The sequence below is a fragment of the Herpailurus yagouaroundi genome, unplaced genomic scaffold, assembly GCF_014898765.1.
Source record: "Herpailurus yagouaroundi ecotype Mexico unplaced genomic scaffold, PumYag 67350, whole genome shotgun sequence".
In the NCBI taxonomy this organism is placed as follows: domain Eukaryota; kingdom Metazoa; phylum Chordata; class Mammalia; order Carnivora; family Felidae; genus Herpailurus; species Herpailurus yagouaroundi.
Genome location: NW_024420170.1, coordinates 877,593 through 890,293, shown reverse-complemented (window position 1 = coordinate 890,293; position 12,701 = coordinate 877,593). Strand labels below are relative to the sequence as shown.

The window sequence follows — 12,701 nt, the reverse complement described above, 5'->3', positions numbered from 1 at the left end:
TTCTAAGAGGGAAATTTATAGCAATACATATTTACCACAAGAAGCAAGAAAAATCTCAAGTAAACAACCTAACCTTACACCTAACGGAGCTAGAAAAACAATAAAACCTAAAACCAGCAGAAGGAAGGAAATAATAAAGATTAGAGCAGAAATAAGTGATACAGAAGATAAAAAAAATAGAACAGATTAATAAAACCAGGAGCTGAGGCATGGACAACGTTGGTTTGAAGACCTTCAGGATTGCCCTGGTGGAGCAGAGACAGGCCCTCTGGTTGGAGATATGTGTAACACACCGACTTACTGTGACCTAGGAAAGGCCACCAAGGATGTATTCAACAAAGGATTGGATTTGGCACGGTAGAAATAGATCTGAGAACCAAGTCTTATAGTGGAGTGGAATTTTCTACTTCTGGTCATGGTTACACTGATACAGGCAACCTAGAGACCAAATAAAAGGTCTGTAACTATGGACTTACTTTCACCCCGAAATGGAACACAGATAATACTGTTGAAACAGAAACCCTTTGGAGAATAAGTTGGCTGAAGGGTTGAAACTGACTCTTGATACCATATTTGTACCAAACACAGGAAAGAAGAATGGGAAATTGAAGGCCTCCTATAAGCGGGAATGTTTCAGTCTTGGCAGCAATGTTGATACACATTTTTCTCGACCAACCATCTATGCTGGGCTGTCTTAGCCTTTGAAGGTTGGCTTGCTGGCTATCAGATGAGTTTTGACACAGCCAGATCCAAACTGTCACAGAATAATTTTGCCCTGTGTTACAAGACTGCAGACTTTTAGTTGCACACTCATGTGAATGACGGCACTGAATTTGGAAGGTCTATCTACCAGAAGGTTAATGAGAAGATTGAAACATCAATAAACCTTGCTTGGACGGCTGGCAGTAATAATGCCCATTTTGGCATCACTGCTAAATACAAGCTGGACTGTAGAACTTCTCTACCTGCTAAAGTAAATAATGCCAGCCTGACTGGACTGGGTTATACTCAGGCTCTTCGACCAGGAGTCAAACTGACCCTATAAACTTTAATTGATGGAAAGAACTTCAATGCAGGAGGTCACAAGATTTGGTTGGGATGTGAACTAGAAGCTTAATGTGGTTTGGAGTAAAGCATCTGATTTGTCCTTGGAGGTGAAGAGAACCCACTATGTTTTGGCTTTAAAATTCTTCTGTGAAATTTCAAAAGTGTGAATTTTTTATTCTTCCAAATAATTGTAATCCTCCCCACACTGAAGTCTAGAGATCACAAGTCCATCCTAAGAGAGGTACTTGAAGGCATGCCTGGAAGTTGTCATGTTTGTGCCACATTTCAGTTGAGTTCTGCAGTGTTATTTTAAATGTGTTCCTCAGCAACAATGTGGTGCCATGTTACAAAGGAAATGACTCAGTCTTCCAGTTTGTACATCACGTCCTGCATGTCCCACTCCACTTTTTTCCTGAGCTTTTAATATATTGGTCTCTGTGCTGTAGTGGAATCTTTGGTTTTCCATCAGAATAAAATATAAACCCATCACATCTGGAACATTACATAAATAAATAAATACATATATAAATAAATAAATAAACCAGGAGCTATTTTTTTAAACCAATATAAGTGATAAACTTCTAGACAAACCTATAAAGAAAAAAAGAGAAAGAAATCAAATAAATAAACCCACAAATGAGAGAGGAGAAATAACAGCTAACATAACAGAAATATAAATAATTATAAGAGAATATTATGAAAAACCACATGCAAATAAATTAGGTAATCTGGAAGAAATGGATAAATATCTAGAAACATATAAATTACCAAAAGTGATGCAGGAAGAAATAGAAAACTTGAACTGACCAATACCCAGCAAAGAAATTGAATCTGTAATTTAAAAACTCCTAACAAACAAAAGTCCAGGACCAGACAGCTTTACAAGCAAATTCTACCAAATATTTAACGAATATTTAATACCTATTCTTCTCAAACTATTCCAAAAAATAGAAAAGGAAGGAAAACTTCCAAATTCATTCAGTGTGGCAAGCATTACCCTGATACAAAAACCAGATAAAGACACTACTAAAAAAGAGAAATACAAGCCAATATACATGAACATAGATGAAAAAATTTTCAACAAGATACTAACAAACCGAAATCAACAATAACTTTAAAAATTCATTCACCACAATCAAGTGGCATTTATTCTTGTTTTGCAATGGTGGTTAAATATTCACAAGTCAATCAAGGCAGTACATCACATGAAATAAAGAAAGTATAAGAACCATATGATCATTTCACTAGATACATGAAAAGCATTTAACAAAGTACAACATCCATTCATGATTAAAAAAAAAAACTTAACAAAGTAGGTTTGGAGGGAACATATCTCAACATAATAAAGGGCATATATGAAAAACCCAGAGTTAACATCATCCTTAATGTGGAAAAAAATGACAGCTTTTACCTTAAGGTCAGGAACAAGATAAGGATGTCCACTATCCCCATTTATATTCGACATAGTACAGGGAGTCCTTCCTACAGCAATCCAACAACAAAAAGAAATAAAAGGATCAGTAAGGTAGAACTCAAACTTTCACTATTTGCAGATGGCATAATACTATATATAGAAAACAATAGAACCCCCACCAAAAACCTGCTAGAATGGATAAATGAATTCAGTAAAGTCAAAGGATACAATATCAATATACAGAATTCTTTTGCACTTCTATACAACAATAATGAAGAAAAGAAAATTCTTTAAGAAAAGAATCCCATTTACAATTGCACCAAAAAAAAAAATAAGATAACTAGAAATAAACCTAGCCAAAGAGGTGAAAGACCTATACTCTTAAACCTATAAAACACTGATGAAACAAATGAAAGATGACACTAAGAAATACAAAGTCCATGCTCAAGTATTAGAAGAACAAATATAGTTAAAACGCTTATATTACTCAAAGCAGTATACACATTTCATGCAATCCCTATCAGAATACTAATAGCATTTTTCACAGAACCAGAACAAACATTCCTAAAATTTGTATGGAATCACAAAAGACCCCAAATTGCCAAAGCAATTTTGAAAAAGAAATGCAAACGTGGAGGCATCACAATTTCAGACTTCAAGTTACATCACAAAGCTATAGTAATCAAAACAGTATGGTACTAGCAAAAAAAAAAAAAAAAAAGACACATAAATCAGTGGAACAGGATGGAAATCCCAGAAACAAACCCACAATTATATGGTCAGTTAATCTTCGACAAAGCAGGAAAGAATATGCAATGGGAAAAAGACCATTTCTTCAACAAATGCTGTTGGAAAAACTGGACAACAACATACAAAACATGAAACTGGACCACTTTCTTACATCAAACATGATAATAAATTCAAAATGGAGTAAAGACCTAAATGTGAGACCTGAAACCATAAAAGTCCTAGAAGAGAATGCAGGCAGTAATATCTTTGACATCAGCTGTACTAACTTCTTTCTAGATATGTCTCCTGAGGCAAGGGAAACAAAAGCAAAAATAAACTGTTGGGACTTGATCAAAATAAAAATCTGCACAGCAAAGGAAATGATCAACAAAACTAAAAAGCAACCTACTGAATGGGAGAACTTATTTGCAAATAGCATATCTGATAAGGGGTTAGAATCCAAAATATATAAAGAACTTAAAAACCTCAACACCCAAAAACAGAATAATCCAAATAAAATGGGCAGGAACGGGTGCTTGGGTGGCTCAGTTGGTTAAGCATCTGGCTCTTGATTTGGGCTCAGGTCATGATCTCACAATTTCATGAGTTCGAGCCCTGCATCAGGCTCTGCACTGATTAGGCAAAGCCTACTTGGGATTATCCCTCTCTCTCTGTCCTTCCGGCCACTCATGCTCTTTCTGTCTCTCTCAAAATAAATAAATAAATAAACTTAAAAATTATTTTAAAAATGTATTTTAAAAAAATGGGCAGAAGACATGAATGAGCATTTTTCCAAAGAAGACATACAGATAGCCTACAGACACATGAAAAGATGCTCAACATCACTCATTCATCATCAGGGAAATACAAATCAAAATTACAATGAAATATCACCTCACGCCAGTCAGAATGGTTAAAAGTAACAACACAGGAAACAACAGATGTTAGTGAGGATGCAGAGAAAGGGGAACAATCCTATACTGTTTGTAGGTATAACTGGTGTATAACTGTATAACTGGTGCAGTCATTCTGGAAACAGTATGGAGGTGACTCAAAGGGGTACCTGGGTGACTCAGTCAGTTGAGGGTCTGACTTCAGCTCAGGTCGTGATCACGGCTCCTGAGTTCAAGCCCCACATCAGGCTCTGAGCTGAGGCTGTTCCAGAATCTGTGTCTTCCTCTCTCTCTTCGCCTCCCCTGGTTTACATTCTGTCTCTCTCAGAATTAAAATAAAACACACAAAAAATTTTTTTAAGTTAAAAATAACCCTAACCCAAACCCTAACCTTAACCTTAACCCTAACCCTAATCTTAACCCTGATCCAGCAATCACAATAATGGGTATTTACCCAAGAAATGGAAGAATACTAATTCAAAGTGATACATGCACCCGTATGTTTATAGAACATATTTACAATTTACAATTGTAAATACAACATATTTACAATTTATTTACAATAGCCAAGACATGGAAGCAGCCCAAGTGTCCATTGATTAATAAAGTGATACACAACCACACACACCCAAACCCACCCACCCACCCCACACACACACACACACCCACACAAACACACTGGAATATTACTCAGCCATGAAAAAGAATAAAATCTCGCCATTTGCAACAACATGGATGGAGCTAGAGAGTATAATGCTGAGCAAAATAAGTCAGTTAGAGAAAGACAAATACCATACAATTTCACTCATATGTGGAATTTAAGAAACAAAACGAGCAAAGGGAAAAAATAAGAAAGACAAATCAAGAAACAGACTCTTAATTATAGAGAACAAACTGATGGTTACCAGATGGGAGATGGTTGAAGGAATGGGTTAAGTAGGTGATGAGAATTAAGGAGTTCAGTTATAGTGATGATCATAGGGTAATGTATGGAATTGTTGAATTACTATATTGTACACCTGAAAGTAATATAACACTATACACTTACTGGAATTAAAATTAAAACTAAAAAAAAAGTCTGTTTCTTGTTTTGACTATCTCTTTTATCCTTTGTTCATTTGTTTTGTTTCTTAAATTGCAAACATGGGTGAAGTCATGTGGTATATTTCTTTATCTGACTGACATGTTGCACTTAGCATTATATTTTCTAGCTCCATCCATGTTGTTGCAAATGGCAATATTACATTCTTTTTTATGGCTGAATAACATTCCATTCTGTGTTTGTACTACATCTTCTGTGTCATCATTTTTAAATTTTTTATCATGATAAAAACACATTAATGTTAAGTATATTTACATTGTTTCAAAACAGATCACTAGAACATTTTTATCTTGCAACACTGAAACTCTATACCCATTAAACAAGTCCCTATTAATCAACCCCCAGTCCCTGGGGAAATGGCAACCACCATTCAATTTTTGTTTCTATAAATTTGACTAATTTAGATACTCACATATGAAATTATACAGTATTTGTCTCTTTGTGACTAGCTTATTTTACTTGGCACAATCTCCTTAAGAACATGTTGTAGCATGTTCCAGAATTTCCTTCCTGTTTTGCAGGCTGAATAATATTCTATTGCATGTACATACCAAATTTGTTTGTCCAATTATCCATTGATAGACATTAGGGTTGCTTCTACCTCTTCAGGATTGTGAATAATGCTACTATGAACATGGGTGTGTATTTTTAATGCTGGTTGTATTTAACAAGTGACAAAGTTCCTGAAAATTTGACAATCAGCCATTGAGAGCTGGTACCAGCTGACTTCTGTTACAACTACCTGGATCCAATGAATCGGGATGCACATAAACCTTCCTATGAGAATTTTAAAACTGGGAAACTTTAGGATGATTTAAAGCATGCCTCACACCTGGTGTTAAGAGAGATGGACAAAATTATCAGGAATTCTGGACTTGTGGAAACACAAAACTTGAACAGCCCCTGATATATTTAATCTTATTACCTATACATGTTGTTGTACCTGGGAACTTGTTAGAAATGCAGAACAGAACCACAGACCCCACTTCAGACCTACTGAATCAGAATCCCCATTTTAACAGGGAACTCCTGTGTACTTAGTTTGTGAAGCAATAGTTTAGTACACCACCATCCCCCAACACACATACCACTACACCTCCAACACCCTTCCTACCCCATTATGCTGATGAGAAAATTGATTTCTAGAGTTTCTAGAGAAGGAAAGGGACTTTTCCAAAATTAGAGTGTGCGTCAGTGGCATAGCTGAGAGTGGAACTGCTGAATCTTTACAAGGGCCTTTTATATCCTTCATTCATCTCTGGTTATAAAAAGTGTGTAAATGGTATACAGGCACACCTCAGAGATATTGTGAATTCAGTTCCAGACCACCACAATAAATGGAATATCACAATAAAATGAGTCAAATGATTTTTTTTGTTTTCTCAGTGCATATAAAAGTTATGTTTATATTATACTGTAGTCTGTTAAATATGCAATAGCAGGGGCGCCTGGGTGGCTCAGTTGGTTGAGCGTCCGACTTCAGCTCAGGTCACGATCTCGCAGTCCGTGAGTTCGAGCCCCGCGTTGGGCTCTGGGTTGATGGCTCAGAGCCTGGAGCCTGCTTCCGATTCTGTGTCTCCCTCTCTCTCTGCCCCTCCCCCATTCATGCTCTGTCTCTCTCTGTCTCAAAAATAAATAAATGTAAAAAAAATTTAAAAAAATGAATATGCAATAGCATTATGCCTAAAAACAATGTGCATACCTTAATTTTAAAATATTGCTTAAAAATGCTATCAATTGAGGTTTCAGTGAGCCATTATCTTTTTCTGGTAGAGAGTCTTGCCTTGGTGTTGATGGCTGCTGACTGATCAGGATGCTGAAGGCTGAGATGGCTGTGGCAATTACTTAATATAAGACAATAATGAAGTTTGCTGCATCAATTGACTCTTCCTTTATGAACAATTTCTCTGTAGCATGCAATGTTATTTGATGGGATTTTACCCACAAAACTTCTTTTAAAATTGGGGTTAATCCCTCAAACTCTGCTTATCAACTGCTGCTTATCAACTAAGTTTATGTAATATTCTAAATCCTTTGTTGTCATTTCAATAATCTTCACAGTATCTTCACCAGGAGTAGATTACACCTCAAGAAACTACTTTCTTTACTCATCCACAAGAGGCAACTCTTAATTTGTTAAAATTTTATCATGAGGTTACAGCAATTCAGTAACATCTTTAGGCTCCACTTCTAACTGTAGTTCTCTTGTTATTTCCATTACTGTCATCTGTAGTTACTGCCTCCACTGAAGTCTTGAATCTCTCAAAGTTATCCATGAGGATTTGAATCAATTTCTTCCAAATTCTTGTTTAATGCTGGTATTTTGACCTCTTCTCATGAATCACAAATGTTCTTAATGGCAAATAGAAGGGTTAATTCTTTCTAGAAGGTTTTCAATTCACTTTGCCCAGATCCATCAGGGGAATCACTCTCCATAGTAGCCAAACCTTACAAAATGTATTTCTTAGATACAAAGACTTGAAAGTCAAATTACTCCCTGATCCATGGACTGCAGAATGGATATTGTATTGCCAGACATGAAAACGACATCAATCTCATTGTACATCTCCATCAGAACTCTTTGGTGACCAGGTGCGATGTCAATCAGCAGTCATATTTTGAAAGAAATATCTTTTTTTCTGAGCAGATTTCAATAGTGGGCTTAAACTATTCAGTAAACCATATTTTAAATAGATGTGTTGTCTTCCAGTCTTTGTTGTTCAATTTATAGAGCACAGACATAGTAGATTTAGCATAACTCTTAAGGGCACTAGGATTTTTGGAATGATAAATGAGCATTGGCTTCAAATTAAAGTCACTAGCTGCATTAGCCCCTAGTAAGAGAGTCAGCATGTCCTTTGAAGTTTTTAAGCCAGGCATTGACTTCTCCTCTCTAGCTATGAAAGTCCTAGATGGAATCTTCTTCCAATAGAAGGCCATTTTATCTACATTGAAAATCTGTTACTTAGTGTAACCACTGTCATGAGTTATCTTAGCTAGATCTTCTGGATAACTTGCTGCAGCTTCTACATCAGTGCTTACTGCTTCACCTTGCACTTCTATGTCATGCAGATTGCTTCTTTCTTTAAACCTCATGAACCAACCTCAGCTAGCTTGAAACCTTTCTCTTGCAGCTTTCCAACCTCTATCATCCTTCACATAATTGAAGAGTTAGGGCCTTACTTTAGCTTAAGAGAATGTGGTGGCTGTTTTTTTCTTCTATCCAGACCTCTAAAACTTTCTCCATTTCAGCAATGAGGCAGTTTCACTTTCTCATAATTGGCATGTTCACTGGAGTAGCACTTTTAATTTCCTTCAAGAACTTTCCCTTTGCATTCATAGCTTGGCTCACTAGCACAAGAGGCCTAACCATTGACCTATCTTGGCTTCTGACATGTCTTTCTTACTAAGTTTAATCATTTCTAGTTTTTGATATAAAGTGAGAGACATGTCACTCTTCCTTTCACTTGAACACTTATAGGACATTGTAGGGTTATTAACTGGCATAATTTTAATATTGCTGTGTCTCAGGGGCATAGGGAGGTCTGAGGAGAGGGAGAAAGATGGGGGAATCCTTGGTCAGGGGAGCAGTCAGAATACATAAAACATTTGTCAATTAAATTCACCATCTTATATGAGTGCGATTCATGGTGTGCCAAAACAATTGCAATATTAACATCAAAGATCACTGATCACAGATTCACATAACAAATACAATAATATAAAAGTTTTAAAAATTTCAAGAATTACCAAAACTTGACACAAAGACAGGAAGTGAGGAAATCCTTTTGGAAAAATGGCACCAGTAAACTTGATGGTTGCACAAACCTTTAATTTGTACACACACACACACACACACACACACACACACACAACTAAATATCTGTGAAGCACGACAAACCAAAGTGTAATAAAACCAGTTATGTCTGTAGTCTGAAGTTTTTATGGGTAAAATAATATGATGTATGATGGTATGTTTCGGATTTGCTTTATAATATTCTGGAAAAAGTTTTTGTGTAGGAAGGAATTTTGATGAAATAAGAAATAACCATGATTTGCTAACTATTGAAGATAGATCCTCATGAGGATTCACTTTATGACTTTCTCTGCTTGTGTGTATGTTTGAAAATTTCTGTCATCAAAAGTAAAAAACAAAAAAGTATTGTTGGAGAAGAAGTTTTAATAATATGGTAATAGCTGAAGTAAAGTTTTTGGATTATTTGTGAATTTCACTTACCCATGAGGTGAGCCCTATTATGGAGAAAGACCCAGCAGCTGCATGGGGCCCAGGCAGGAGGGAAGCTTGGGTTCCAACCCCAACAAAAGATGTTCCCTCTCTTTAAGGAACTTGAGTATCTGACACTTGGAGCTGGGTTGGATTTGAATAATTAGCACTTCTTTGCCTCCATCAGATGAGACAGGAGAGGACTTGAAGAGGAACTCCAAGCCCTGAAAATGATAGCACTCATTAGATCCTAACACACTGAAATTGCACCGTCCGGCTCCCCCAACCCGTGCTGTTTGGAAAGCATCTATTCCTGGGTGTAGAGACTGGAATGGGGTTGGGTAGGGAAATGTACCCTCCAACTCAACATTCAGCAAAAATAAATTTGAGGAGAAGATGAAAACTGCCATTCATGTTAGTTCTAAAGATGACACTATGGGGCACCTGAGTGGCTCAGTTGATTCAGTGTCTGACTTCAGCTCAGTTCATGATCTCATCGTTCATAAATTTGAGCCCCACGTCTGGCTCTGTGCAGACAGCTCAAAGCCTGGAGTGTACTTCAGATTCTGTGTCTCCCTCACTCTCTGCCCCTTCCCACATGCATATTCTCTCTCTCTCTCTCTCTCTCTCTCTCTCTCTCTCTCTCCCTCTCAAAAGTAAATAAACACTAAAAAATAAAGATGGCACTATGATACATACATACATACATACATAGACACTATGCTTGCCAGTTTTTCAGAGGGCTGATGGCTGTAGCCAAGGGCTAAGGCTGGGAGCAGGGATGAGGGCCACATATCTCATTGGGTAGGCAAGGATTTGTCCCTCAGAAGGTTGGAGTGCAGTTCAGAGACAGTAGGTGGCTGACAGGCCTTACCCAGAATCTTATCTCCTTTCTGACTGCTTGTTTTTCAGAAACTGGAAAATAACTGAAGCTTCCCCTTTAGAAATTCTGGGATTGTCTCTCAGAACTGTTTCCAGATGGGAGAGAATTAGGGCATTGGAAAATGAGAGGGGCAATCTAACAGGGTCTCTCTCTCCAACTGAGGACCAATTTCTGCCCCACCCAATCTCCTAGAGGGACCTTATTCTCCTAGATTAGCATCCATAACGGTACCCTATAGCCCAACAGGCCCATATTTAATAACATGCCTGCTTGTGGCATGTTAATTTGGTAGAGTTCATATCAGAGCATACTCCAAGTCTTCCAGTCCTTTATTCTCCAGTTAAGGAAGACCTCATATAAAATTGTGATCCCTTCCTGACCTTCCTCAAAGTCTTTATAACCCTCCTATTCCCAGAAATTATGACTTTTATTTTACTGTATGTGAAAGGCATTTCCAATATCACTATGATGATTGGGTCTGGAAAACCACTAGGGGTAGGGGGTAGGGACAGGTAGGCCCCTGAGGGATGAGTTATTTGTGTTGGAGGTGTGATATGCCTTATTTAGTTGTGTAGAGAGGAACTTCTGGCAAGGAAGGAGAGCTCTCCAAGGCAAACTGTAAATTATATTTCACATACTTGTAGCCTGAATCTAGAACCAGAGCAGACATCCTAGAGACCAATGATCCAGAAAACTTCAGAGTCCTTGAAGCCACAGAACAGTCTAGGAATGGGGACTAGAAAATATGTTTAAAACATTTTCTCTGCTTTTGTATGTGTTTAAGTGTTCAAAATTGGATCTCACTCAGCCTAAAGTGTAAGTAGCTTGATCTATACTCAAGCCAAATTCAAAATAGGCCTGGGTTGCCAAAGATAGAATGTTAAAGCTATGTAGAAAACATAACAAAATGTTATTGCTGAGATTGATGTACAAATGGACTTTAAATGCCCCCACCCTCATACATGCATTCTTTCCCCTCATAGGAGTCTCCAAGGTGTGCCTTCAGAACTCTGGAAAACACCAAAATCACTGGAAATATTTGTACATCCTCTTTTTAAACAGTTTTTAAAAACTTTTTTTTATTATGGGAACTTTGAAACATATACAAAATAGAGAAAACAGTATCATGAACTCCCACATACCCATTACCTAGCTTCAAAAATTAGTAATTTATCTATTCTTCCACCCACTCCCTCACCACATTTCTCTAGATTATTTTGAAGCAAATCCTTAACATCCTATCATTGTCCAAAAATAGTATACATCTCTAAATAACAAGAATCTAAACATTATAACTGCAATACCATTATCAAATATGAAAATGATCCTTTTATAACATCTAGTAATCAATGTTCAGATTTCCTTGATTGTCTCACAAATGATACTTTTAAACAGTCATATTCCCATTGGAAGCCTAATAAAGTCCATACATTAAAATTGACTGACATGTCTCTTAAGTCTCTGTTAAGTTTAGTCTGGTACAATCTCTCTCTCTCTCTCTCCCTCTCTCTCTCCCTCTCTGTATTTACTGAAGAAACTGAACTGGTGATTTGTCCTGTAATGCTTCCCACAATTTGGTCTGAATTTTATACACTATATCTCTGTGGTAGGCTTTAATGTTCCCTTCTGTTCTCTTTCTTATCAATTAGGGAAATCTAGAGGCTTTATCAGATAGAGATTCAATTTTTTGGCAAGACTGCTTCATAGGCAGCATTGTGTCATTCTATCCAGAACTATATAATGGTAGATGACTCTCTTTTTTGATGTTATAATATCCTTTCTTTACAGATGATAGAAACCAATTTATCTATCAAACCCAGGTCTTCTAGTTTCATATCCCAACATCCTTGCCCTGTATCACATTCACCCAGGCTGTTGAAGGAGGCATTTAATGAACAGGTCAGGAAGACCACTGGGAACAGATGGGAACAACTTTTTCTGTTTCAAGCAAGACTTCTTAGTTTCCTAGGGTTCTCTGGCTCTAGTTTCAGTCCAGTATTCCTACAACAGAATTTAGAAAGGCTCTATCTGGAAAAAAAAAGGCAGGGGGTGTTTCTCATGCTTTTAGCAAATCCTAAACAGAGTGGGGCAAGGTGGCCTCTTCAAGAAAGGGAAGGGAAAGGATTATTTGGCTCAGAAGAGCAGGGTGGGGTGTATGTACAAACTGGCAGGAATAGAAGGGTGAGGGGAATACTCTTCCTTCTGGGAGGAGCATCCTGGGCTTGTTTTCAATAGAGTTGAAAAGAAAGAGAGGGAAGGAGCCTGGAGAAAGCATGGAGCAAAGAATTCTGGGAAATCACCTTAAAGGAAGAGGTCAATCTCTGGTACTGCTGGTCTTTGTGGAAGGGAAAGGGGGGTTTCCAGCTTTGTTAAAAAAGACCTTTCTGCCTAGAGATTACCTGGTGACT

The 12,701-nt window shown here is 37.3% G+C and overlaps 1 pseudogene; it reads left to right on the top strand.

Annotated features, from left to right (window-relative positions):
* The first annotated feature begins 238 nt into the window (after positions 1–238).
* LOC121024896 (voltage-dependent anion-selective channel protein 3-like) lies at positions 239–1,132 on the top strand (annotated as a pseudogene).
* Positions 1,133–12,701: the final 11,569 nt, after the last annotated feature.